Genomic DNA, 27,461 nt, shown 5'->3' with positions numbered 1-27,461 from the left:
GGTAGAGGAGAGGATGGCTATGGCCATGGAGGAGCTTAATCACCAGGATCTTGAAAACATGTTCATTGTTCAGAATAGATTGATATTTCTTGAGGAGCGATGGTCAGCTATTGAGCAGAGAAACCAGACCTTCATGGAAGTCCTCTGGAGTATGACTTCCAGTGCAGAAACAGGTTCACATGGCCCCCCTGAAGTGCAGCAAGGTGCTGTCAAGGGATGTTGGTGGCAGACAACAAGGAAGTGGGGGCTCCTCTCCAAGTGCTCACATGACCATGCCACTGCAAAGCCTTCGGTCAGAGACCCAGCAGAGTCCTCACCCAACTGAGATCGGCGTCTCATCCCCTGTACAGCCGCAGAAGCAGCAGACTGTTGCCGAGCCCTCACAGGTTCGCAACCCCAGAGGATGTCTGCCAAAGGTGTTGAGACAGGAGCACCAATAAAGTGAGCAAGGGGCCTCCACATCTGCTGAAGCGACAGGGGAAGCACCACGTAGGAGCATGCGTAAGAGGAAAATAATGCACAAGTAGTCACAAGGGTAGTCACTTGTGTGTAGGGTTGCAAAGGGGTGGAAAGTTTCTGGTAAATTTCCAGTAAATTTCCGGAAATTTTCCACGGGAAGTTTAGCTTGGGAATTTTGGGAATTTTGCCCAAAAAAGCACATGCTAGCATAATATTGTTTTTTTTTGTATTTCTTTCTTTTTTTCCACAGGTCCCCTCTTAAAATTACTAACAGAGATGGAATCTTAATTATTAAGGAAATTCTTAATCAATATATGTTTATCTTCTTACTTGGCTTGTTTTAATAATTATAAGTTTTGTGTGTGACTGTGAACAAATGTGTCCTGATTGGTTGGATGAGTGGATGAGCGATTAGCTCCCTCTATTTGTAATATTTGCATATCGAATTGTGATTGGCCTGCAGGCATCTGTAAGTCTGCTATAGTTTTTTTAAGATCCAGGTTAGGGGGCCTGAGGGAAGTCATTTTGTTTTCTGCTGATGTTGTGATGATGCAGTAAGTAAATCAGACTTTATACCAAATAAACCAGTTACTTGTTGAACTCTGTTGTCCTTCAATTTAAAATATACAAAATAATACACTATTGGTGATGTAGCATTGTGTGTGTACAGGTCATGCTTCCATCACATGGAGCATCAGCAAAAATGTACTCACCCTGTTGCAATCGTGCTGATCGACCGCAGTTCGACACAGAGATGAATGCCCTTTATTTCTCTGCATAGAACAATGCCACGTTTACCGTCGGATGTGTGGAAGCATTTTACCCCAGGCATTAAAGATGGAAAGACTGTGTACATGTGCAAACACTGTAGAAAGCCATATGTAAAGAATGCCACAAAGATGCAGCAGCATTTATCCAACGATCTTGGATCACAAAAGGTCTTTGCAGTAGTTACTGACAATGCTGCGAATATGAAGGCTGCTTGGGCTCAAGTGGAGGAGGCCTACCCTCATATTACGTTTATTGGGTGCGCAGCTCATGGGCTTAACCTGCTCCTCAAGGACATCATGGGTTTGAGAACCATGGAAGCACTGTACAAGAGAGCCAAGCAAGTTGTTAAGTATGTCAGGGGAAAACAGGTAGTTGCAGCAACCTATAACTCCAAGCAAATGACAAAGAACAAGAACACCACACTGAAGCTGCCCAACAACACTAGATGGGGTGGTGTTGTCATAATGTACAACAGCCTTCTGGAGGGTAGGGAGTCGCTGCAAGAAATGGCAATATCCCAGTCTGGGGATATGGAAACCACCATCAAGAAAAGGTCTCTACCAAGCAAGGTCTTTGGAATGGGGATGGGATATGGGAATCATGCAAGCATATCAGTGCACATACCTGGTGGAAGGGACTTTGTGCATCTGAGGCCCTGTCACCTATTGCATCGGTGATACTCCAAATCCCACCTTCATCAGCGGCCTCTGAACGAAACTGGTCACTTTTTGGGAATACGCATACAAAGGTGCGCAACAGGCTGACTAACAAGAGAGTGGAGAGACTGGTGGCTATCCGGGCGAACCTACAACTTATTGAGCCAGATACAGAAGTGTCCACCACACAGCTAGACACTGACACAGAGGAGGAAATGGACACGTCAGAGCCAGAGTCAGAGAATCAGGAGGAGAAATGAGGAGTAGAAGACTCAGAAGATTCATGAGTAGAAGACTCAAAGGGACAAAATAAGGACAAATTACAGGCTAAATAAGCTGACGCTCTTTTTATTTTATTTTAGATGGGTCTTTTTTGTGGGGGTTCAATAAAGTTCAAAATTATAACCTAAATAAAGTTTTGAAAGCCTGTTTTTATTTGAATGGAACAGTATGTCTATTTTGACGACAAAGATAATATAAGGGTCAGAGACAAAAACCATCAGTGCAAAAAAACTCAAAATTCCCATAAATTCCCATAAATTCCCTAAATTCCCATAAATTCCCGAAAATTCCCATGGAAAGTTTCCTCTTTTAAAAATTCCCAGAATTTTGCAACCCTACTTGGGTGTAATGTGTTTATTTTTGAAATGCCATCAGTTGCTTGTTGTGATAAAAAACTTCTGATGGCAAATTATTGAAGTTGTGGCCTGTGTCATTTCACAAATGGGACTTCCACATTGAGCACTTGGAGTGACTTGCAATTGTCAGTATGGTGGTCAGCGTGATAGGAATCCGCAGGTTCTTGTCCATTGTCGATGGTCTGGTAAGAAGGTACGAGGCAAAAGTGTTTGATTGTACAGGCTACGCAAATCTGGCCAACATGAATGTGTCCCTGGGCAGCAATGTGGTCGCCCGCTGGTCCCTTCTGGCCTGTGCAGCTTCAGGTGGGTGAGCAGCAGTTTGGCACTCCTGTTGTTGCTCCTGCTGTTGCTGCTGCTGTTGTTCATGGTTCTGCTGCTGCCATGGCTGGTCTGCGTCCGAATCCAGGAGGAAAGGAAAAAAATGCTTCCCATGCTTCTGTTATATGCCTCAGTTGAGGAAGTGCTCACTCAAGGTGGGGAGAGGGGTTTCCTAGGAGGTCACACTGGAGATGGGTGTCAGGCTCCAAACTTCCACCACAATGAGTAGGCCTGCTAAAAGTTCCCCCAAACCGGAGACAACAAAGTTCTGTCACCTGCAAATGATCATTGGTGAAAACTCATTTTTAATGGTAGAGCTGCAGCTGTTAGTAAGCATTCCACTTGTGAGGCTGTCAGGTTAACTGGCGTGTTCCAGAGGAGACGTGGAGGCCGTGGGGAAAGTGTTAAAATCAGAAAGGCCTCTCAAAATGGGATTATAGAGGCAATTACCTGGTTGTTAACGGCCTTAAGGGCCTATCCCATTTCTTGGAGAGGGGATGAAAACGGGGTCTGAAACCCCGATTCTGGGAAAATTGCTCGGAGGCGGGCTGGAGGCGGGATCGGAGCTGCCCACCATTTTTTGCGATTTTTAACACCTCACCCACCTCCAATCCCGCCTCCTCGGGCCTGGCAAAATCGAGCCCTTAATCTCTCCTGCCTTCCATCCTATCACAGACCTTCCCATTTGTTCTTTCCTCCACTCCCCCCTTTCCCTGCCCCTGCACTTGCTTGAAAACCTGTTACATCTGCAACTTTTTCCAGTTCTGACGAAAGGGTCATCGACCTGAAACGTTAACTCTGTTTCTCTCTCTACAGATGCTGTCTGACCTGCTGAGCATTCCCAGCATTTTCTGTTTTTATTTAAGACACTTTTACTGCCTGGGATAATCTCCAACACAACCAGCAAAATAGTGAAGCTTTGAAAAGGAATTGGGTTCACTCATATTTCTGACTTCACTTGTGTACCCTAGGCAAGTCGGAAAGCATTGCCTTATCAAATCAGAAGAGATATGTAGGCCGCGATTTTGCCGCCACTCAGAGGGTGGGTTTGGAGGCAGGTCAGGAGTAAAAATCCAAATGATTGATGGCGGGTTGCTAACCTGCCACCTTCCCGCCTCCATGCAACCTTGCAAAGTGTCGGGTCTGTGAGTCCCGATCAGACCCGACACCAAACGGCGGAAGTGACACTTATGGCAGTTAACAGCTTGCTAACTGACTAGATAATCCCTTTTTAACTGCCTCTTCCCATTTTAATACATTTTCAGCATGTTGCCCAATGGGGCGACAAACACGCCAGCTGATTGTGCCAGGTTCAGCAAGTAGGTGAATTGTTGACAGCTGAACCTGCAGCATTAAAGCAGAGGAGCAAAATGGCTGAATTTCAAATGGCAGAACTTTGTGCTTTGAGGTTTGTTACACATTTTGTGGGTCTGTTGAGCTTATGAGTGTTTAAGCTGAGAGTCATATGCATTGTGACCTCCTTGGAATACCCTTTGGCCATATTGAGCGAGCACTTATAGCATCTCTTCCTCAAATGAGATATACACCAGCGGAATGGGAACCATTTATACCCTCTCATCCTGGTCCTCAGAATTGGAGGAAGAGCAGCTGTGGCAGCAGCAGAACTAGGCACAACAGCAGCAGCAACAACAGGAGCGCCAATCTTCTCCTCACCCACCTGATGTTGCACAGGGTAGAGGCCATCAGCGCAGGACTGCATAAACGCTGCCGGAGATATCCCCAACACAGTGTTTACAAGTCGAGGATGAGCTTCCTCAACATGACTGAGCAGCAGTGCCAAAGGAGGCTGAGACTTTCACGAGAGGCAGTCACTGACATCTATGCAATGCTGCACCAAAGCCTGGAACCCAGAGGAGCGGGTGGACACTCCTTACCAGTGGCTGTTAAAGTCACCACCACCCTCAATTTCTTTGCTTCAGGGTCCTTCCAGGGATCATCAGCAGACATTAGCAGCATTTCACAGTCAGCTGCACACACTTGCATCACACAGGTTACTGATGGCTCTTTGTAAAAGCGCACAATTACATTCACTTCTCCACGGATGAAGCAAGTGTAACTGCACGTGCAGTTGGCTTTGCAAATATGGCAAGCTTCCCAAGGGGCAGGGCATCGTAGACTGCACACATGTGGCCATTAGGGCACCCCATCACAATCCAGCTGTATTTGCCAACCACAAGGGCTTCGACTCCCTTAACATCCAGCTGCTGTGTAACCACGGGAAGAATATTATGCATGTTTTCGCCAAGTTCCCTGGCAGTTGTTCATCCTGCAGCAGTCTACTGTGCCTCAGTTCTTCAATCCGCCAAGACAACTTCCCAGATGACTACTTGGAGACAAGGGCAATCCCCTGAAAAAGTGGCTAATGACACAAATGAGGAGGCCATCAAACGAAGCTGAGGAGCACTACAACATGAGCTACATTTCCACCAGAAGCATCATTGAGCAAACCATCGGCTTGCTCAAAATGCGATTCAGATGCCTCGACAGATCTGGTGGAACCCTGCAGTACTTACCAGCCAGGGTCTCCAGAATCATTGTCGTCTGCTGTATGATGTTGTGCACAACATCACACAGCACCATGGCTTACCGCTGCCTGAGGAACAAGTGGCTCAACTCAGAGCCTCCTCCTCCTCCTCAGAGGAGGAGGAGGAGGCGGAGGAGGTGGCAGATGAGGGATGCCTTGCAGGGGTGGATGTGCTAAATACATCAGCACATTGCTGGCCGTGAAGCAAGGAATGCACCTATCTGTAATGATCAATAACATGTCATTCTATAGTGGACACTAGGTGGAGCCGTAGAGCTGTGTAGAGCTGTATGTAGCTGTATGTATGTAAGACTACACTACCCAGCTGTATGTATATTAAGACTACATTACCCATGAGCCACTAGGCTGCCCACAAGGCAGCAGTCAAGATGGATGCCTCTACAGATACTGTACCTAGTCCACATGTGCTCAATAAAAGTGTCTAGCAAAAGCTAGCTGTGTTCATAATAAGAATGTTTATTTATTAATGAACATAAGATGGTACCAGGATGGTGAAGATCTGCTGACAATTGTGAAAAGCGACATGGAGAATTTGAAGCCACCAGAGCATTTGAAACTCACAGGAAATATCGACTACAATTGGCAGACTCTTAAACAACAATTTGAACTCTACATTGCAGCCATCGGATTCGGTACGAAGCCAGACGCAAGGAAGATAGCATTGCTGCTTACGGTTGCAGGCCCACAGGCGATAGAGGTATTTAATACATTTGTATTTAATCCAGAGGGGAACAGAGAAAAATTAGAAGATGTGCTAAAAAAATTTGATGCACATTGCTCTCCCAAAAAGAATGAGACCTATGAAAGATACATGTTCTGTTCAAGGACACAGCAGCAAAATGAAACTTTTGCTAGCTTTATAACTGATCTGAAACTGAAAGCACAGACATGTAATTCCTCTGAGCTGAAATCATCCATGATTCGTGACCAGGTTGTGTTTGGTATTCATGATAAAAAAGTCAGGGAACGTCTGTTGAGAGAAACCGAACTAAATTTGGAAAATGCGGTGAAAATATGCCAAGCCAGCGAGCTAGCTCGAAAGCACACGAAGACTTTCAGTGAAATCAATAATGATACGATTGTAATGAGTGATAATGCTGCTGTCGGTGCTGTGTCCTACAAGGGGAAGAAACATGGGCAGAACAGAAATGAAAAGCAATCGGAGGATGAAATTTTTAATTGTAAACGCTATGGTTACAAACACCAGTTAAGACAATGCCCAGCGTTTGGAAAAATGTGGACAAAGTGTAATGGAAAGAATCACTTTGCCAAACAATGCTTTTCAAAAGTACAAATTAAGAAAGGGAAACGAGTTAATGTAATTGAGGACACTGATTTAAGTGAGACATTTTTTGTAGGAATGGTGTCATGTGACAATATCAAAAAGGATACAGAAAATGTGCAGCCCTCAGAAATGGACAATGCTGAACATAAAGTTAATGCAGTAAAAGAGGACAAATGGAGGATCCCACTGCAGGTAAATGGAGCATTAGTTACCTTGAAACTAGACACTGGGGCAAAAGCAAACTTAATCAGTATGAGTGACATTAACAATATGAAAGAAAAGCCCAAAATACAGAAAAAGTCAGTACTACTGAAGGACTATAATTGACAGAAAATAGATAGCTTAGGTGTATGCAGACTTAAAGTGACAGTCAAAGACAAAGTGCATCATCTCATGTTTTCTGTTGTGGCTGAAAGACTTGATTCACTACTGGGTGACAAAGCTTGTGAGGACTTAGAACTGGTCAAGAGAGTCTACCGTATAAACTGTGCCATAAGCAGACCAGATGACTCAATGGATTCTGTAGTGAATAATTTCCAGGATGTGTTCAAAGGATTTGGAGTTCTACCATTCACTTACAAGATCCAGCTAAAGGAGGGTGCTCAGCCAGTGGTACATGCTCCATGAAGAGTTCCAGCACCCCTGCGTGACCGGCTCAAGAATTAACTGGACAGAATGACCACACTAGGAGTCATCAGGAAAGTCAAAGAGCCAACAGACTGTGTTAACTCCATGGTATGTGTAAAGAAAAAGAACAATGATCTAAGAATATGCATGGATCCAAAGGACTTAAATGCAAACTAAAAACATGAACACTACCAGATTCCCAAGCGAGAAGAAATCACCAGTGAAATGTCAGGTGCCAGATACTTTACAAAGCTCGATGCCTCACAAGGATTTTGGCAACTAAAACTGGATGAAGAGAGCACCAAATACTGTATCTTCAACACACCATTTGGCAGGTAATTTTTCCTCAGAATGCCTTTCGGGATAATATCTGCATCTGAAATCTTTCATAGAGCGATGGAACACATAATTGAAGGTCTGGAAGGAGTTCGGGTCCATGTTGATGACATCATCATCTGGGGCTCCACACTGAAAGAACACAATGAGAGACTGACTAAAGTGCTACAGAGCATACGCCAGAATGGACTGAAGCTCAACAAAGCCAAGTGTCAGTTTGGCGTCCAGGAAGTCACTTTCCTAGGAGATAATCTATCTGGTAAAGGAATAGAGCCAGATATGGAAAAAGTAAACGCCATACTCAAAATGCCCCGACCCACTGACAAAAAAGGAGTGCTACGCATCATGGGGATGATAAACTTCATTGGAAAGTTCATTCCTAACTTGTCAGCCAAGACAGCCTGTCTGCGAGACCTGCTACATAAAACAAATGAGTTCGCATGGACAGAAAGACATGAACAAGAGTGGATAAACCTCAAAACAGTGCTGACAACCACACCTGTACTCACCTTCTTTGGCCCAACAAAAAGAATCAAAGTGTCAACGGATGCATCAAAAGATGGCCTAGGTGCGGTCTTGCTACAAGCAGAGGGTTAAGATTGGAAGCCTGTTGCCTATGCCTCCAGGTCTATGACTGATACTGAGTGTCGATACGCCCAGATTGAAAAGGAATGTCTAGGCTTGGTAGTTGGACTAGAAAAGTTTCATGGCTACATATATGGACTTCCCACCTTCACAGTTGAGACAGACCACAGCCCTCTGGTTGCCATCATAAAAAAAAACCTGAATGAGATGTCTCCAAGGATTCAACGACTCATGATGAAGCTGCAAAGATATGACTTTGAACTGATCTACACACCAGGCAAATACATAGTGTTAGCAGATGCACTATCCCGAGCACCCACAATGAGTCATGTGAGCTCTACTGAAGAAGACGTGGATGTTCATGTGAGTATGGTCACTGCTGCATTGCTCGTGTCAGACACAAAATCAAAGCAAATAGCAGAAGAAACAGTAAAAGATACAGTATTACAAACAGTAATAGAGAACATTCATCATGGTTGGCCAAAAGGTTCCTGTCCAAAATATTTTCACATAAGGTCAGAATTGAGTGTCGCAAGTGGACTATTACTGAAACAGAACAGAATCGGCATTGCACAGGCTTTACGTCAAGACATGCTCAAAAGGATTCATGAGGGACACCTCGGAATTGAAAAATGCAAAAGGAGAGCAAGAGACACTGTTTATTGGCCTGGCATAAATAAGGACATTGAGAACATGATAGGCAAATGTGAGACATGTCAGAAACACCAAAACAAACAAGCAAAGGAACCAATGATAGTAGCTGACATACCAACAGCACCATGGCAAAAGGTTGGTATGGACCTTTTTCATTCATATGGTAAAGACTATCTAATAGTGATTGACTACTATTCTAACTATCCTGAGATGGCACTGCTCTCAAGCACCACAGCAAGCAATGTCATAATGCATGTGAAATCCATCTTCGCCAGACATGGAATTCCCAGGATTGCCGTTAGCGACAAAGGTCTGTGCTTCAACTGTAAGGAGTGGCAACAGTTTGCAGCACATTATGACTTTCAGCACATCACATCCAGTCCTTTGTATGCTCAGTCAAATGGTAAGGCAAAGAAAGGTGTTCAAGTTCTCAAGCAGCTACTGAAGAAAGCGACAGAAAGCAAGTCTGATCCTTATCTCACCCTGCTGAGCTACCAAGCCTCACCTTTAGACTGTGGTTCTTCACCTGCTGAACTACTAATGGGTCGCAAGTTGCGCACCACGCTACCCTGCTGTGCAAAAGAACAGCAAAGTGAGGAACTGAGACAGAGACTTCAACTGTTAAAGCTGAAACAGAAATCATACTGTGACAAGTCATCCAAAACTCTAAAACCATTGACAAGGGATGATGTTGTCAGGATTGAGGATCCAGATGCATGGAACAGGAAAGCTACAGTTCTTGAGGAAGTAGGACCAAGGTCATACACTGTTAGAACTGAGGAAGGACAGATTCTCAGGAGGAACCGCCGTTCCCTCCTAAAAACACAAGAGACTATTCAAGACCAGATTGATGACAATGCCGCAACTGCATCTTGTCATTCACCGCCAGAACAATCTCATGAAGACACATCAGACTTACCCGTGTTGAGAAGATCCACACGTGAAGTAAAAAAGCCTGATAGACTTAATCTTTGAGTACAATGTAAAGCTTTGAAAATGTGTTGACTGTTTTGAAAATGTTTATGTTTATAGAGCACTCACAAAAGTGTTGTTTTCTTGAAAGTTGATTGATATTGATTTTGTTAAACCTCAAAGAAAGGGGGATGTAATGATCAATAACATGTCATAGATACATAGATACATAGAAGATAGGAGCAGGAGTAGGCCATTCGGCCCTTCGTGCCTGCTCCGCCATTCGATGAGATCATGGCTGATCCTTTAATTCAGTATCCCGTCCCCGCCTTCTCTCCGTAACCCTTAACCCCTTTTGCCCGTAGAAATATATCTAATTCCCTCTTAAATATATTTAATGAGCTGGCGTACACTGCCCTCTGTGGCAATGAGTTCCACAGGTTCACCACTCTCTGAGTGAAGAAATTCCCCCTCATCTCTGTCCTAAATGGTTTAGCCCTTATCCTTAAATTATGTCCTCTAGTTCTGTTCTCACCCGCCAAGGGAAACATTCCTTCTGCATCCAGTCTGTCTAGACCTGTCAGAATTTTATACACTTCTATGAGGTCCCCTCTCAATCTTCTAAACTCCAGTGTGTACATCCCTAAACTACATAGTCTCTCCTCATAGGTCATTCCCGCCATTCCTGGTATCAGCCTGGTGAATCGCCGCTGCACCCCCTCCATGGCAAGAACATCCTTCCTCAGATGAGGCGACCAAAACTGTACACAGTACTCGAGGTGTGGTCTCACCAGTGCCCTGTACAGCTGCAGCAAGGTATCCCTGTTCCTGTATTCTAACCCTTTTGCTATGAAGGCCAGCATACCGTTTGCCTTCTTGACCGCCTGTTGCACCTGCATGCTCGCCTTCAGTGACTGGTGTACAAGAACACCCAGGTCTCTCTGTACTTCCCCCTCTCCCAATCTATTGCCATTTAAATAATAATTTGCCCTCCCGTTCCTGCACCCAAGGTGGATAACTTCGCACTTGTCCACATTATAGTGCATCTGCCATTTATCCGCCCAATCGCCCAGTCTGTCCAAATCGCTCTGGAGCTTCCTGGTCTCTTCCTCTGAGCCCACCCCCCCTCCTAGTTTAGTGTCGTCTGCAAATTTGGAAATGCTGCATCCGACTCCCTGATCCAGGTCATTAATGTAAATTGTGAACAGCTGGGGGCCCAGGACAGATCCCTGTGGTACCCCACTTGTTACTGCCTGCCATTCAGAAAATGAGCCGTTTATTCCAACTCTCTGTTTTCTATCTGACAGCCAGTTCCCTATCCACGCCAAAACTTTCCCCTTTATCCCATGAGCCTCAATTTTCCATGCTAATCTTTTATGTGGGACCTTATCGAAGGCCTTTTGGAAGTCCAGGTACACCACATCTACTGGCTCTCCCCCATCTATTCTACCAGTTACTCCCTCAAAAAATTCCAATAGATTAGTCAAGCACGATTTACCCTTTGTAAATCCATGTTGACTCTGTCCTATCCTGTCCCCATTTGCTAAGTGCTCCGCTATTTCATCCTTAATGATGGACTCCAGCATTTTGCCCACAACTGATGTAAGGCTTACAGGTCTGTAATTACCTGCTTTTTCCCTACCCCCCTTTTTGAATAGTGGGGTAACGTTAGCTACCCTCCAATCCATCGGCACTGTTCCCGAGTCTAATGAATTCTGAAAAATCATCCTTAGTGCATCCGCTATCTCTAGGGCCACCTCCTTCAGTACCCTAGGATGCATGTTATCAGGCCCTGGGGATTTGTCCACCTTCAATCCCTTTAGCTTCCTTAACACCATATCCTTAGAGATATTGATTTGCGTCAGTTCCTCCTTTGCCAATGTCCCTATTTTTCCCGATATCCCAGGGAGGTTTTTTGTGTCTTCCTTCGTAAAGACTGACCCAAAGTATGCATTTAGTTGATCTGCCATTTCCTTATTTCCCATTATATATTCCCCCGTATCTGACTGCAATGGACCAACTTTGGTTTTCACCAGTCTTTTCCTTTTGATATATTTATAAAAGCTTTTGGAGTTAGTTTTTATATTTTCCGCCAGCTTGTTTTCGTAAGCTATTTTGCCCCTCTTGATCATGCCCTTTGCCCTCCTTTGCTCTATCTTAAACTGTTCCCAATCTTCCGCTCTGGCGCTTTTTTTGGCTATTTTATACGCCCTATCTTTGGATTTTATGCTGTCTCTAATTTCCCCTGTTATCCACGGTTGAGTCACCTTTTTAGATTTCCTTTTATGCCAGATTGGTATAAACAATTTTTGCAATTTTGTCATTCTATCTTTAAATGTTTGCCATTGTTTATCTACCTCCAGTCCTCCCAGGAACGTTGTCCAATCAGACCTACTCAGTTCCCGTCTCATGGCATCATAATTCCCCTTGTTTAAATTCAGGACCTTAGTCTCTGAGTCAATTTCTTCGCTCTCCATTTCGAGTGAGAAATCGATCATGTTATGATCGCTCTGACCCAAGGGTCCCCGTACAACAAGATTACTGATTAGTCCCTTCTCATTGCACAGTACCCAGTCCAATATAGCCTGTTCCCGAGTTGGTTCCTCGACATATTGATCCAGATAACCATCCCTTAAACACTCAAGGAATTCCTCCTCCTCATTATTTTTACTGATTAGGCTAGTCCAATCTATATGTAAGTTAAAGTCACCTATGATGACAGCTGTGCTCTTATTGCACGCTTCTCTAATTTCCCTCGTGATGCCCTCCCTAACCTCTATTTTACTATTTGGAGGCCTATATACCACTCCTATTAATGTTTTTCGCCCCTCGCTATTTCTTAGCTCCACCCATATAGATTCTGTATTAACTGAGTTAATATCCTTCTTTTCAATTGCATTTATCCCCTCTTTTACTAGCAATGCTACCCCTCCTCCCTTTCTTTTTTGTCGATCCTTCCTAAATACTGAATACCCCTGTATGTTAAGCTCCCAGCCCTGCTCACCCTGCAACCATGTTTCCGTAATCCCAATTAGATCATAATTATTAACCTCTATTTCCACAGCTAATTCATCTACCTTGTTCCTGATGCTTCTCGCATTAAGGTATAAAACCCTCAGGCTTTTTTTATGCTCACATTTTTTATGAATTAGTTTGGCCCTTTGTTTTTTGTTCCTCACCCTTTTACCATTTATTTCTGTCTGCCTTTCACTTTCCTCTATTTCACTACATAGGTTTCTAGCCCCCTGCCATACTAGTTTAAATGCTCCCGAACTGCTTTATCAAAAATTACCCCGAGAACATCAGTTCCATCTCTGCACAGGTGTAGACCGTCCCTTTTGTATAGGTCACACCTACCACAAAACTGGTTCCAATGCCTCAAAAATTTAAATGTCAAAAATAGAATGTCATTCTATAGTGGACCCTAGGTGGAGCTGTAGAGCTGTATGTAGCTGTATATATATATGACTACACTACCCAGCTGTATGTATATTAAGACTACATTACCCATGAGGCACTAGGCTACCCACAAGGCAGCAGTCAAGATGGATGCCTCTACAGATACTGTACCTAGTCCACATGTGCTCAATAAAAGTGTCTAGCAAAAGCTAGCTGTGTTCATAATAAGAATGTCTATTTATTAATGAACATAAGACTATCCATGCCAGATTCGTGTAATTTGATCCATCAACCACATATGGCTGGCACATGGGAATGAATGTCTGGCCGAACTTTTTAACACTCCATACAGCATCTCTGCAATAAACTGTGGTTTTCTATTACTCTCACCACCCACATTACAGAAGAAAGGCACCCTGATCCCCCTCTGTGCAACTTCCATTTCAGAGCAAACATAGGCCAACTCTTTGAATCTTTGTCATTGCTTTTCTTTAATACATTAATAACTAGCTGAAGTGCCCGGCGGTGCCGAGGCTTTTTCGAGCGCATGTTGTTGTTGAAAGAGAGAGAGAGAGCAACTGGGGGGAAGAGAGAGAGCAACTGGGGGGAAGAGAGAGAGCGACTGGGGGGAAGAGAGAGAGCGACTGGGGGGGAAGAGAGAGAGCGACTGGGGGGAAGAGAGGGAGGGGGGGGAGGGGGAGGGGAGGGGAGGGGGGAGGGGAGGGGGAGGGGGAGGGCGGGGGGGGAAGGGAGGGGGAAGGGGGGGGGAGGGGGGGAAGGGAGGGGGGTGGTCGGGGGGGAGAGGATTTAAATTTAAATGGCTACATACAGCTCTACAGCTCCACCTAGGGTCCACTATAGAATGACATTCTATTTTTGACATTTAAATCCCCCCTTTATCAAAAATTACCCCGAGAACATCAGTTCCATCTCTGCACAGGTGTAGACCGTCCCTTTTGTATAGGTCACACCTACCACAAAACTGGTTCCAATGCCTCAAAAATTTAAATCCCCCCTGCGCTCCCTTCCGCCCCCGCCCTCCCCCCCCCGAGGTGAAGACCGCCGATTGCGCGCGCAGCAGGAGCTGAGACGCGGCGTCTCTCTCTGGCTCGGCCGGCGGGCCCGGTTGCCAGGGTAACCGTGACGCTGACCAAGCCCCGCCCCCCGGCCGAGCCAGAGAGAGAGACGCCGCATCTCAGCTGCTCCTGCTGTGCGCGCGGCCCCCCCTCCGAGGGTCGCGGCCCCTCCCGAGGGTCGCGGCCCCACCCCGAGGGTCGCGGCCCCCCCCGAGGGTCGCGGCCCCCCCCCGAGGTGAAGACCGCCGATTGCGGCTTTGCAAGATGGCCGGCTGGCCCGGTTGCCAGGGTAACGCTGGATGCTCAGCAAGCCCCGCCCCCCGGCCGAGCCAGAGAGAGACGACGCGTCTCAGCTCCTGCTGCGCATGCACCCTAGCGGCGCTGGGCTGAGGATCGGCCCTCCAGCCTTCGAGTGGGGCCGGGAGGTGCCTAGCTCGGGCGTGGGTGCAGAGGAGACGCCGAGGCTTCTAGGCCTACCTGGAAAAATGGGGAAAGGTAGGAAAATTAATGAGCTTAGATAAGTTAATTACTTTCTAAATCATTTTTGTAAAGTCTGTGGGTTGTTTAGTTAATTAATACACAGACTCCAAGAGTAACTTAAAACAGGACTTTACTATTCGAAGGTCAGGGCGAATCTGCTCAATACTTCCTGACACAGCACTTATATACCGGTGTGGTCACCGTCGGTATTTCAGTATACAGAAGCCAACAAAGTAGTGCAACACCTAAAGTAGTTCTCTTAAAGGTGGACGGTTACATACAATAGTTCTCTTAAAGGTAGATGGGTACATACACTACAATCCTCCCTTTTTAGCTTACAACATACTGATTCCCCATTAAACATACATTATAACATATATACAACTTTATGCAAGACAGTTCACAGATTCAGTCTCTCTGGAGGTTTCCGGACTCTGTCCGGATAACGCCTCGGTGGTGTCGTAACTTCCGGCGGGGTAGTAGGTGCTTCTGGCAAGGTCGATTCGGCTTGAAGGACAGTGTCAGGTTCATCTGATTCCAGTATTACCAGATCGGAGGTAGGTGTTCTGGGTATCTCTCTCTCAACATTAACCGTGTAAGGTGGTGGAGTAGGTTGGCCATTTGTGGCTGACCCTATGATCTGGTCAACATGGCGCCTTATTATACTGTCCCCAATGTCCACCGTATACATCAATGGCCCTAGCCTTTTTCCGATAGTTCCAGGCTGCCATTTCTCGGTACGGTAATCCCGGGCCAAAACTTGTTGACCTATCTGAAAAGATCTAGTTGGCCTTTCATTCATGCCCTGGAATTGCCGGTTCTCTACGTCCCTTCTGACGTTTGGCTTAAGCAAATCCAGCCGGCATCTTAGTCGTCTATTAAAAAACATCATGGCGGGAGTTTGATTTGTGACCGCATGTGTTGCATTCCTGTACGCCAACAAGAAGCTATCCACCTTATGTTGTAAGTTAATGGCTTCATTACCCATGGCCTTTATGTCCTTCTTGAAGGTCTGGACAAACCTTTCAGCCAATCCATTGGAGGCGGGATGGTATGGGGCTGACGTGTAGTGCTTAACCCCATTGCTCTTTAAGAATTTCTTGAATTCTTCGGACACAAATTGCGGTCCATTATCAGAACAGATCTGTTCCGGCAGCCCATTCCTAGCAAACATGGTCCTTAACACTGTGATGGTTTTTTCCGTGGTGGTGGTGGACATCTTTATTACCTCCGGCCACTTGGAGTGTGCATCCACCGCTATTAGAAACATTGAGTCCATAAATGGACCAGCAAAGTCGATATGTACCCTTTGCCAAGGAGATGAGGGCCACTCCCATGGATGCAGAGGAGCCTGTGGTGGCGCGTTTTGGACCTTCTGGCATCCTAGACAGCTCTTAGTGATTTCTTCGATGTCCCCATCAATGCCTGGCCACCACACAAACGCTCTTGCTAGGTTCTTCATTTTCACTCCACCCAGATGTCCCTCATGCAGCTCCTTTAACACCTTCTGTTGAAGTTTGGGTGGAATCACCACTCTAGATCCACACATCAGGGTTCCTCGACACACTGACAGCTGTTCTTTTCTCTGCGAAAATGCTGGCAGCGTTGGTTCGCCCTGTGCTGGCCATCCCTCCACTGTTAAATCATAGACTCGTGAGAGAGTCGGGTCATTTCTTGTTTCGTTTTCGATCATCGAATTTGTTACTGGTAGACATTCCACTATGGATGAGTGGAACATCTCTACCGGGTCCACTGTAGTCGCTTCTTCTACTATCGGCAATGGCAAGCGCGATAACCCATCAGCATTTCCATGCTGTTTGGACCTTTTGTATTCGATGTCATATTGGTGTGCCCCAAGTAACACGGACCACCTCTGTAACCTTTGCACTGTCATGGTGGAAACGGCCTTGTTAGGGTTGAATATGGACACCAACGGCTGGTGGTCTGTCAGTAATGTGAACTTCTTGCCCTGCAGATAATGATTGAATTTCCTTACGCCCCACACAAGGCTGAGGGCCTCCCTATCTATTTGAGCATAATTTCGCTCCGCGGAGGTCAATGATCGGGACGCGAATGCCACTGGCCTTTCCGAGCCATTTGGTAACTTGTGTGAAAGTACTGCTCCAATTCCATAGGGGGAAGCATCACAAGCTAGACGAAGAGGTAACGTTGGGTTGAAATGAGCCAACACTTCTTCAGAGGTAATCAATGCCTTGCTTCTGCGAAAGGCCTTTTTACATTCCTCACTCCACTTCCATGGTACTTCTTTCCGCAACAGAGCATTCAGCGGATGCAGCACCGTGGATAGATTTGGCAGAAACTTGTGATAATAATTAATCAACCCCAAGAATGATCTTAACTGTGATACGTTTTCCAGAGCGGGGGCCTTCACGACAGCTCCTATCTTGTCAGGTGACTTGGCAGCCCCTCTCGGTCAATGACAAGACCGCAGTACGAGATCCGTTTTTGGAAGAACTCACATTTCTTGCGATTAACTCGAAGGCCATATTCCTTCAACCTAGTGAGCACCAGTTTCAAATTTGTGAGGTGTTCTTCCTCGTCTTCTCCCGTAATCAGGATAGCGTCTAAGTAACACTGCGTGCTTGGAATTCCTTGTAATACCTGCTCCATGGCCCTCTGCCAAATTGCTGGAGCCGAAGCTACCCCAAAAACCAGTCTATTATAACGATACAAGCCTCTGTGTGTGTTGATGGTGAGGTACTGACGCGACTCTTCCTCGACTTCCATTTGTAAGTATGCCTGTGCCAGGTCTATCTTGGCGAAGTGTTTCCCTCCAGCCAACGAAGCAAAGATATCTTCAATCCGCGGAAGCGGGTATTGTACCGTGTGAAGCACCGGATTCACTGTGATCTTGAAGTCTCCGCAGATGCGGACCTTCCCCAGTCCCCCTGGCTTGTTACTTGGTGAAGACTTCATGACGGGAACAATGGGCGTGGCCCACTCACTCCAGTCCACTTTTGACAGTACCCCTGATCGTTCAAGTTCTTCCAGTTCTGCCTCCACAGCAGATCGTATCGCGTAAGGTACCGACCTGGCTTTGAAAAATTTTGGGCTTGCATGTTCTGCAATCTTAACCTTTGCTTTAATTCCTCGCAGTGTTCCCAGTCCTTGCTGGAATACCTCTTTAGCTTCGTCTAATATTCTGGACATCCGTTCAGGTTTGACATCTTCCTTTCCGGAATCTACCGTCATGGTGTTTAGTGAATGCCAGTCTATCTTTATTTTCCTGATCCACTCCCGTCCCAGAAGTGGTGGACCTCCCTCAGGCAACACATACAGGTCCATCCTTTGGTGCTCTTTGTCCTTGTATCTCACCTTGACTTCTATCTTTCCGATGGGGTATACTTTGTGCCCCGTGTATGTCTTCAATACTAGTTCCGTATCCCGTAGGGGAATATGCTTGAATAACTTTTTATAATCATGCTTATTCATGACCGTCAACGCCGATCCGGTGTCCACTTCCATTTTCACTTGGACTTTTGCAATCTGTAGTGTGATCCAGATAGCTTGTCGGTCTGCTTCATTACTCACATTGTGAATTCTCAGACTATCCAGTTCCTTGCAGTTGGAGTGTGAGTCCGAATTCTGTTCTTCCGGACTCTTCCTAGTCACCTCATGTACCTTCCTGTACCTCTTTTGTGGTGACTCATTATTGTTGGTCTTCTTCCCTGACCGGCATACCTTAGCTATGTGACCGAGCTTGCCACATTTCCTACATTCCTGGTTTTTAAACCAGCATTGGTTCTGGTCGTGTGTTGTCTTCCCACAACGATAGCATTTCGTTGTACCCGAAGTAATTTGCTGCACCCTGAGTGCCGCTGCCTTTAGCTGCATTTCCGCCATTCCTTTCACTGCGGCTTCGTTCGATGCAGCAATAAGGACAGCCTTCTCAAGTGTAAGATCATTCTCTTCGAGCAGTCGTTCTTGTGTTTCTTCCTTCGACATTCCACACACGAATTTGTCTCGCAACGCCTCTGTCAGATTCCCTCCAAACTGGCAGTGTTTCGCTAGTCTATGCAGTTCGACCAAGTATTCTGCGTTGCTTTCGTCTTTCCTTTGCGTTCTCGCATAGAATTTGAATCGTTCCGCCAACATCAACGGTGTGGAGTTCAAGTGATCCTTCAGAACAGTCACAATATCATTGAAAGTCTGATCCGTCGGTTTAGCTGGTGCTAGTAGATGCTTCAAGAGCTCGTATGTCTTCGCGCCCATTGAGTTTAGCAAGGTTATAGCTTTGTCATCTTCTTCTATTTTATTGGCCTCACAATAGATCTCAATGTGTTCCACATACGTGGCCCAGTCTTCTACCTCGGAATTAAAATTGTTGATGTTACCACGCTTAGGCATCTTCCTCTCTTCCTGATAACACCACGAATTATTTCTTTAAATTTTTTTTTGTTTTTTTTTCCAAGATGGCGGTTCCCGCAAAAATGGCGGTTTCCCGTGCTTATCTTCTCTCCCCGCCCACTTCAATGGCGGTTCCCCACTTCTGTCTTCTTCTCCGCCTAATGGCGGCTTCCTGCGTTTCTTCCCCTGGCGGGAGGGGTACACTTTCCCCACGGGCGACGGCCGCTGGCTTTCAGGTTCACAGCCTGCGCGTCGGCTTCAGTGCTTTCCCTTTTCTCGGCATGGCAACCGGCGCTGGGTACACCACATTGACGGCGAACAGTTTCAGCCGCTGGGCTGGCTCTCGCTCAGTTCCCCTTGCTCGGGCTCTGTCTCTCTCCCGCTCGCTCGGCTCTACCGGCGCTGGGTACACCCCGTTGACGGAGAACAGTTTCAGCCACTGGACTGGCTCTCGCGCAGTCTCCCTTGGTTGGCTCTGCCTCTCCCGCTCGCTCGGCTCCCAAACGCCTCTCCCAGCCGTCTCGCAGTCCGGTGCTTCCCTCCCCGGCTGCGGCTGAGTTTTTATATCTTCCCGCGCCTACGCCCCCGGCCGCAGCGCTTCGTGGCTTCGGTCACTGCCCGGCCTTTTTCGCCGGTCGCGGTCTAGCTGTCTCATGATGCCGTTGCGTCCCCAGCCTGTCTGTACCGTGGCTTCCTTGCTCCACGCTGCCCCAGTCTCAGCGCCTCTGGGCCCGACTTCTGTCCGGCTCCTTTCCCCCTCGACCGTGGTCGAGTGCACCGCCCTTATCCTCCGGTTATTCTTTTTACTTTTCCCTTACTCACAGTCACCGTGGCCGCCTTGCTTCTCGTGCTGATCGGCTCACTCCTCACCGTGGCAGAAGGGACAGTCAGTGCCTGTTGCTGATGGAAGTCTTTGTCTCTGAATTCTTCCTCCTTTCCAGCTCTGCAGACTCGAGTTTTCTCCCAGCAGAATGACGAGGGCGGTTGCCTCTTCTCGACGCTCGTTAACTGCTTCGGAATTATTGTTGCCGCAGGGTACAATCGGACTCGTCGCCACTGTAAAGTCTGTGGGTTGTTTAGTTAATTAATACACAGACTCCAAGAGTAACTTAAAACAGGACTTTACTATTCGAAGGTCAGGGCGAATCTGCTCAATACTTCCTGACACAGCACTTATATACCGGTGTGGTCACCGTCGGTATTACAGTATACAGAAGCCAACAAAGTAGTGCAACACCTAAAGTAGTTCTCTTAAAGGTGGACGGTTACATACAATAGTTCTCTTAAAGGTAGACGGGTACATACTCTACAATTTTTTAAAAAAACAATATGTGTTTTAAAAGCAACGTTTTTTTTTAAGACGCAGAAAGCGGGAAAAAGAAAGGAAAAGTTTGGAATCAAGATGGCGGCGACTCACCTCGGTTCAGAAGGATAAGGCCCGGCCACACACGCACCGATTGGCCCGGTGGCACACGCCAGCAACCCGGCGTACGATTGGTCGAGCTCGAGGTCACTCTGTCGCTAATGAGCGGATAATGAGATGCTAATGAGCGGAATGTTAAGGTTTTTGGGATACCGCGGGCGCGATTTTAGCCCGGCCGAAACGTAAATACGCTTAAAACCGTCTCGGAAGCTTAAGCTTTCTTTGGAGGTAACGCGCGCGTAGGCACGCCCTGTAAGTTTCGAGCGCATACCCGACAGACGCACACGCGATGACAGACAGACAGAATGACAGACAGACAGACAGACAGATGTACCGATTTATATATATAGACTAGCTGAAGTGCCCGGCGGTGCCGAGGCTTTTTCGAGGGCATGTTGTTGTTGGAAGAGAGAGAGAGAGCGACTGGGGGGAAGAGAGAGAGCGACTGGGGGGAAGAGAGGGAGGGGAGGGAAGGGGGGAGAGGGGAGGGGAGGGGGGAGGGCGGGGAAGGGAGGGGGGGAGGGGGAGGGGAGGGCGGGGAAGGGAGGGCGGGGGGGAGGGGAGGGGGGAGGGCGGGGGGGAAGGGAGGGGGGAGGGCGGGGGGAAGGGCGGGCGGGGGGAGGGGGAAGGGAGGGGGGGAAGGGAGGGCGGGGGGGGAAGGGAGGGTGGGGGAAGGGAGGGGGGAGGAAAAGGGGGGGAAGGGAGGGTGGGGGGGAGGGCGGGCGGCCCCCCCGAGGGTCGTGGCGCGGCCCCACCCCCGAGGTGAAGACCGCCGATTGCGTGCGCAGCAGGAGATGAGATGTGGCGTCTCTCTCTGGCTCGGCCGGCGGGCCCGGTTGCCAGGGTAACCATGACGCTGACCAAGCCCCGCCCCCCGGCCGAGCCAGAGAGAGAGACGCCGCGTCTCAGCTGCTCCTATTGCGCACGCGGCCCCACCCCGAGGGTCGCGGCCCCCCCGAGTGTCGCGCCCCCCCCCCGAGTGTCGTGGCCCCCCCCGAGTGTCGCGGCCCCCCGCCGAGGGTCACGGCCCCCCTCCCGAGGTGAAGACCGCCGATTGCGGCTGTGCGAGACGGCCGGCGGGGCCGGTTGCCAGGGTAACCGTCGACGCTCAGCAAGCCCCGCCCCCCGGCCGAGCCAGAGAGAGACGCCGCGTCTCAGCTCCTGCTGCGCGCGCACCCTAGCGGCGCTGGGATGAGGCTCGGCCCTCCAGCCATCGAGTGGGGCCGGGAGGTGCCTAGCTCGGGCGTGGGTGCAGAGGAGACGCCGAGGCTTCTAGGCCTACCTGGAAAAATGGGGAAAGGTAGGAAAATTAATGAGCTTAGATAAGTTAATTACTTTCTAAATCATTTTTGTAAAGTCTGTGGGTTGTTTAGTTAATTAATACACAGACTCCAAGAGTAACTTAAAACAGGACTTTACTATTCGATGTTGTCCTCCTCTGTTTTAGAAGTGGCTTCTACAACTGAACCAGCTCTAACAAATACAGCACTGCCATATTGTCGATGAGGTCTTTCAATAGCCAGGACCATTCCTGGTATTTTTGGGCGGTTGTTCTCACTTCCTCTATGTGTCTCCTGCAGGCAGAGGACATCACACACCAACTCATTGCATAATGTAGCGAGGATGTTTTGTTTAGCTATAGAGAAACCTTCAACACTAGCAGATATAACAGTCAATGCCGGTCTTGAAAAAGACCCGTGTTTCTGACATCGACGACTACTTCCGTCTTCAGGCATGATGTTCGTACTTGATCAAATTAGCGGTATGAAATCGATGTATACACTACTTGCTGTGCGTGGTGGTGGTAGAATTGGTTGAAACAGGGCCGCGACGTGAACGCTTCTACCTTGACCAGGTGTGTGAGCACAAGGACATTGCGCTGACCTCCTCAGTAATTTGCAGCCAGGCTGCCTTTGTTGAGGAGGCTTCCTCCGGCAATCGAGATGGAACAGAACCCCCCTTCACCCTCTTACTCCCTCCACAAGAGAATGGAGGAAGTCATCATCAAATCGAGGAGCAGCCTTCGATGTTGCAGCAGTCATTTTCAGAGGACCCGTTTTCAGGAGCAGCATAAACCAAATGAAATCCAAAGGCTACACGGGCCCCTTAAAAGCTCCTGAATGGACGACATCAGCAGGGGCAAGCAGCAGACCCGAACCCACTGATTGGGCCGGGTAGCGCACACGGCGGGCTTAATAAGCCCAGTTGTATTTAAATCGTGATTTCGGAGTGGCGGAAGCCGCCCACCACTCAACCCGACTCCAACCTGCCTCCACGGGGAAAATCGCGGCCATACTATCTTTAACTTGTTAACCCTATTAACCAAGGCTTTTATATATTCACGAAAGGTAACTACAAATATTTAACTGTTCTTTTAAATAATATGGGATATGTTGGTGAGAACCATTTTAGTGTCACCTTTCATTGACTACTATGTTATGAAGGTTGAAAGACAACCCAATGCTGAAGAGACTTAAACAAAACAGACTTAACTTATGAGGTAAGATTTTACATCAATTCAATATAAATAAATTAAATCAATTACATTTCATAATAATGGTAATATGAGAAAAACCTACAGCAGAAAATATTGGAGATTTTACTTGGAATGATTCAGTAATAAACAACAATTTTAAGACTTATTTTCAGGGGGAAAAAAATAACCAGACTAACTCATTGCAACTGGTTACAATTTGCAATCTCGACAAGGCTGACATTTGCCATAAGAAATGTCAGTCGAGTGTCATAAAGATATTTCATTAGCATGATTCTGTAGCTAAGAAGTGCCAAGATAGATTATGGTTTGCATCTAGACTGTCTGAAGAATTTAAATAGAAGTGTCACCAATATTACAGAAAATAAGCTTGCATATTTGTATTAGTGCAATATTATTTGAATGTTTGTATAATTAGCAAAGATTTCTCATGTGCACAGTAAACTGCATTCATCTTTGTAATAGATTAAATTATAGCTAGGAGCCAAGAGAAGTGGCATACATGTTTTATTTTCAAGATTTATGAATATTTCTGACTCATATTATATTGTAAAAGCAATGAGGTTACTAGGCAGTTCAATATACTCCAGGAATAGACTTCTGTTGCAGGAATGGCATCCCATTTCATTAACCCAGTTTTCATAACCAGTTGAAAAAAGAAATTGGAGAAAAAATGCCTACTAAAAAGAATTGACTACTGGAAATGACCTTTATTAAAGGTTCCTTCATGCTCAATTTTGAAGGTTTTAAGGGGTCATATTGATTTGCAACACATTAAGACGTCTACAATTGATATGTTGGAGGGAAGCTTGTAGAAAATATCAGGGCATAAGGGAGAATTTCTACCCAAAATTTACAAAAATATGCCCGGAATTCAGAAAATTGAATGACGACCAAAAACTCCCATACCTACTAGGGGAAGAGAGAAGTTGCATAACACTGGCAGCACACTATGTTACAGCTTGCCATAAACAGAGGGACAACCACTAAAGATAAGGTATGAGTATATATAAATTATATGAAAGTATATTTATACACTCAGGGATATATCTGTTTATACACTGTATGGATAGATCTGTATTTTTGTGAACAAACATGAATGTTTTCCAATGCTTTGGCAACATAAGATGTAACTTGTCATGCCAATAAAGCGATTTGAATTGAAAAAAAATTGAATTGAATTGAAGGGAGTTTGTGAGTTTCATCTTTTGCTTGTTGAATGAACAATATTGCCAAGATTCAGTTGTTAGTGGATGAACTGAAAATATAGAAGTGCAAAAATAAACTAAGTAGTGGGGGGGAGGGATACGCTGAGCAGAAATGAAAAAAGTCAAAGAAAAATGAGAAGGCAAAAGTGCAGGCAAAAGATAGGGGTAATGATAACCAGAGTGTGACAGGAAGGGACAGAGCGTATACACATAAGAGTGCATCAGAAAGAGCCGACAGAGCAGAGAAAAATGGTAAAAAGACAAAATTAAAAGCTCTATATCTGAACGCACGCAGCATTCGTAACAAGATAGATGAGTTGACAGCACAAATAGAAATAAATGGGTATGATCTGATAGCCATTACAGAGATGTGGTTGCAAGGTGAACAAGGCTGGAACTGAATATTCAGGGGTATTTGCCATTTTGTAAGGATAGGCAGAAAGGAAAAGGAGGTGGTGTATGTTGTGCCTGTGTGTTGATAGAGACACTGAAGACAGGAGTTGGTTTCATGGGTGTTTACAAAGCAAAGTCTGGAGGGGACCTAACGGATATAACACAATATACAGGCTTATATAGCCCGAGTGGCCATTACCGGCATTACAGCACACATGGGGCTCTTAAAGGCACATACAATACAATTCCTCCCCTTTTAGCTAACCAGTACATAATATTTTAAGTAATTATTAATTACATGTTATAAGAAAAATAATATACACATTGCTGCAGTTAATTAATTATAAGTCAGTCTCTCTGGAGGCTTCCTGACTCGGTCTGGATAATGCCTCGGTGGTGTAGTAGTTTCTGGTGGTGTAGTAGGTTCTTTTGGCAAGGCTGATTCGGCTTGAATGCCAGTGTCGGGTTCATCGGGTTCCAGTATCACCGGATCGGTCGTAGATATGGGTATCTCTACTTCATCGTTAGGCGTATAGAGTTGTGGTGTAGGTTGTCCCTTTTCGGATGACTTTATGATTTGGTCAGCATGGCGCCTTATTATGCTTTCTCCGATGTCCACGGTATACATCAGCGGTCCTAGTCGTGTGCAGTTAGTTCCAGGCTACCATTTCTCGGTACGGTAGTCCTGGGCCAAAACTTGTTGACCTATCTGGAAGGTTCTAGTTGGCCTTTCATTCATGCCTTGAAATTGCCGGTTCTCCACGTCCCTTCTGATGTTGGGCTTGATCAAATCCAGCCGGCATCTTAGGCTTCTATTGAAGAACATCATGGCGGGAGTTTGGTTGGTAACCATATGTGTTGCATTCCTGTATGCGAACAAGAAGTTATCCACCTTGTGCTGAAGTTTTATGTCTTCATTACCCATGGCCTTTATGGCCTTCTTGAAGGTCTGGACAAACCTTTCAGCCAATCCATTGGTGGCGGGATGGTATGGGGTGGACGTGTAGTGCTTAACCCCATTGTTTTTTAAGAACTTCCTGAATTCTTCGGACACAAATTGTGGTCCATTATCAGAACAGATCTGTTCCGGCAGCCCATTCCTGGCAAATATGGTCCTTAATACTGTGATGGTTTTTCCCGTGGTGGTGGAGGACATCTTTATTACCTCCGGCCACTTGAAGTGTGCATCAACCGCGATTAAGAACATTGAGTCCATAAATGGACCAGCAAAGTCGATGTGTACCCTTTGCCAGGGAGATGGGGGCCACTCCCATGGATGTAGAGGGGCTTGGGGTGGAGTATTTCTCTTTTTAAACTTTAGCTCTGTAGTTTATAGTTACTAAGGTCTTTTCTGGTGTAGCAGGGACTGTTGGTAAACCATACAAGCACCTTACAGTTATCTTTAATTGGTGATAGTGAATTAATTTAAATTAATTAAAGGGGAAGTCATGCCAGGAGAGCCCAGCCCCGTGTTATGCTCCTGTTGCTCTATGTGGGAATTCAGGGACACTGCCGGTGTCCCTGATGACCACGTGTGCCATAAATGCATCCAGCTGCGGCTACTAGCAGATTGCATTGTGGCGCTGGAACTGCGGATGGATGGGCTTTGGAGCATTCACGATGCTGAGAGGGTCGTGGATAACACGTTTAGTGAGTTGGTCACACTGCAGGTAAGGGCTGCACAGGCAGAAGGGAAATGGGTGACCATCCGGCAGGGCAGTAGAGGCAGGCAGGTAGTGCAGGGGACCCCTGTGGCCATCCCCCTCTCAAACAGGTATACCGATTTGGATACTGTTGAGGGGGATGACTTACCAGAGGAAGGCAGCAGCAGCCAACTTCCTGGCACCAGGGGTGCTTCTGCTGCTCAAGAAGGGAGGAAAAAGAGTGGGAGAGCAATAGCGGTAGGGGATTCTATCATAAGGGGTACAGATAGGCATTTCTGTGGCCGTAGACGTGACTCCAGGATGGTTTGTTGCCTCCCTGATGCCAGGGTCACGGATGTCACTGAACGGCTTCAGGGCATTCTGAAGGGGGAGGGTGAACAGTCAGAGGTCGTGGTTCACATTGGGACCAATGACATGGGTAGGAAGAGGGATGAGGTCCTGCAGCAAGAATTTAGGGAACTAGGTAGCAGATTAAAGAGCAGGGTCTCAAAGGTTGTAATCTCTGGATTACTCCCGGTGCCACGTGCTAGTGAGTGTAAGAATAGGAGGATAGAGCAGATGAATGCGTGGCTAAAGAGTTGGTGCAGGAGGGAGGGCTTTAGTTTCCTGTATCACTGGGCCTGCTTCTGGGAAAGGTGGGACTTGTACAAGTCAGACGGGTTGCACCTGAACCAGAGCGGGATAAATATCCTTGCAGGGAGGTTTGCTAGCACTGTTCAGGGGGGTTTAAACTAAAATGGCAGGGGGTTGGGAACCTGAGCAGGGAGACAGAGGAAAGGGAAACAGGGATAAAAGCAAAAGATAGGAAGGAGAAAAACAAAAGTGGCAGTCAGAGAAATCAATGGTTTAAATCAAACATGGCCACAGTAAATAATAATTCTAATAGGTCTAAGTGCGTTAAAAAAACAAGCCTGAAGGCTTTGTGTCTTAATGCGAGGAGCATTTGTAATAAGGTGGACGAATTGGCTGTGCAAATAGAGGTAAACGAATATGATTTGGTTGGGATTACGGAAATGTGGCTCAAGGATGGCCAAGACTGGGAACTCAACATCCAAGGGTATTCGATATTCAGGAAAGATAGGCAAAAAGGAAAGGGAGGTGGGGTAGCATTACTGGTTAAAGAAGGGATTAATACAATTGTAATGA

The sequence above is a fragment of the Somniosus microcephalus genome, chromosome 10 (genome assembly GCF_052327205.1).
Source record: "Somniosus microcephalus isolate GS21.2 chromosome 10, FLI_Smic_1.0, whole genome shotgun sequence".
NCBI lineage: Eukaryota > Metazoa > Chordata > Chondrichthyes > Squaliformes > Somniosidae > Somniosus > Somniosus microcephalus.
The sequence above is the reverse complement of the archived record's forward strand: the minus strand, read 5'-3'. Positions refer to the sequence as shown.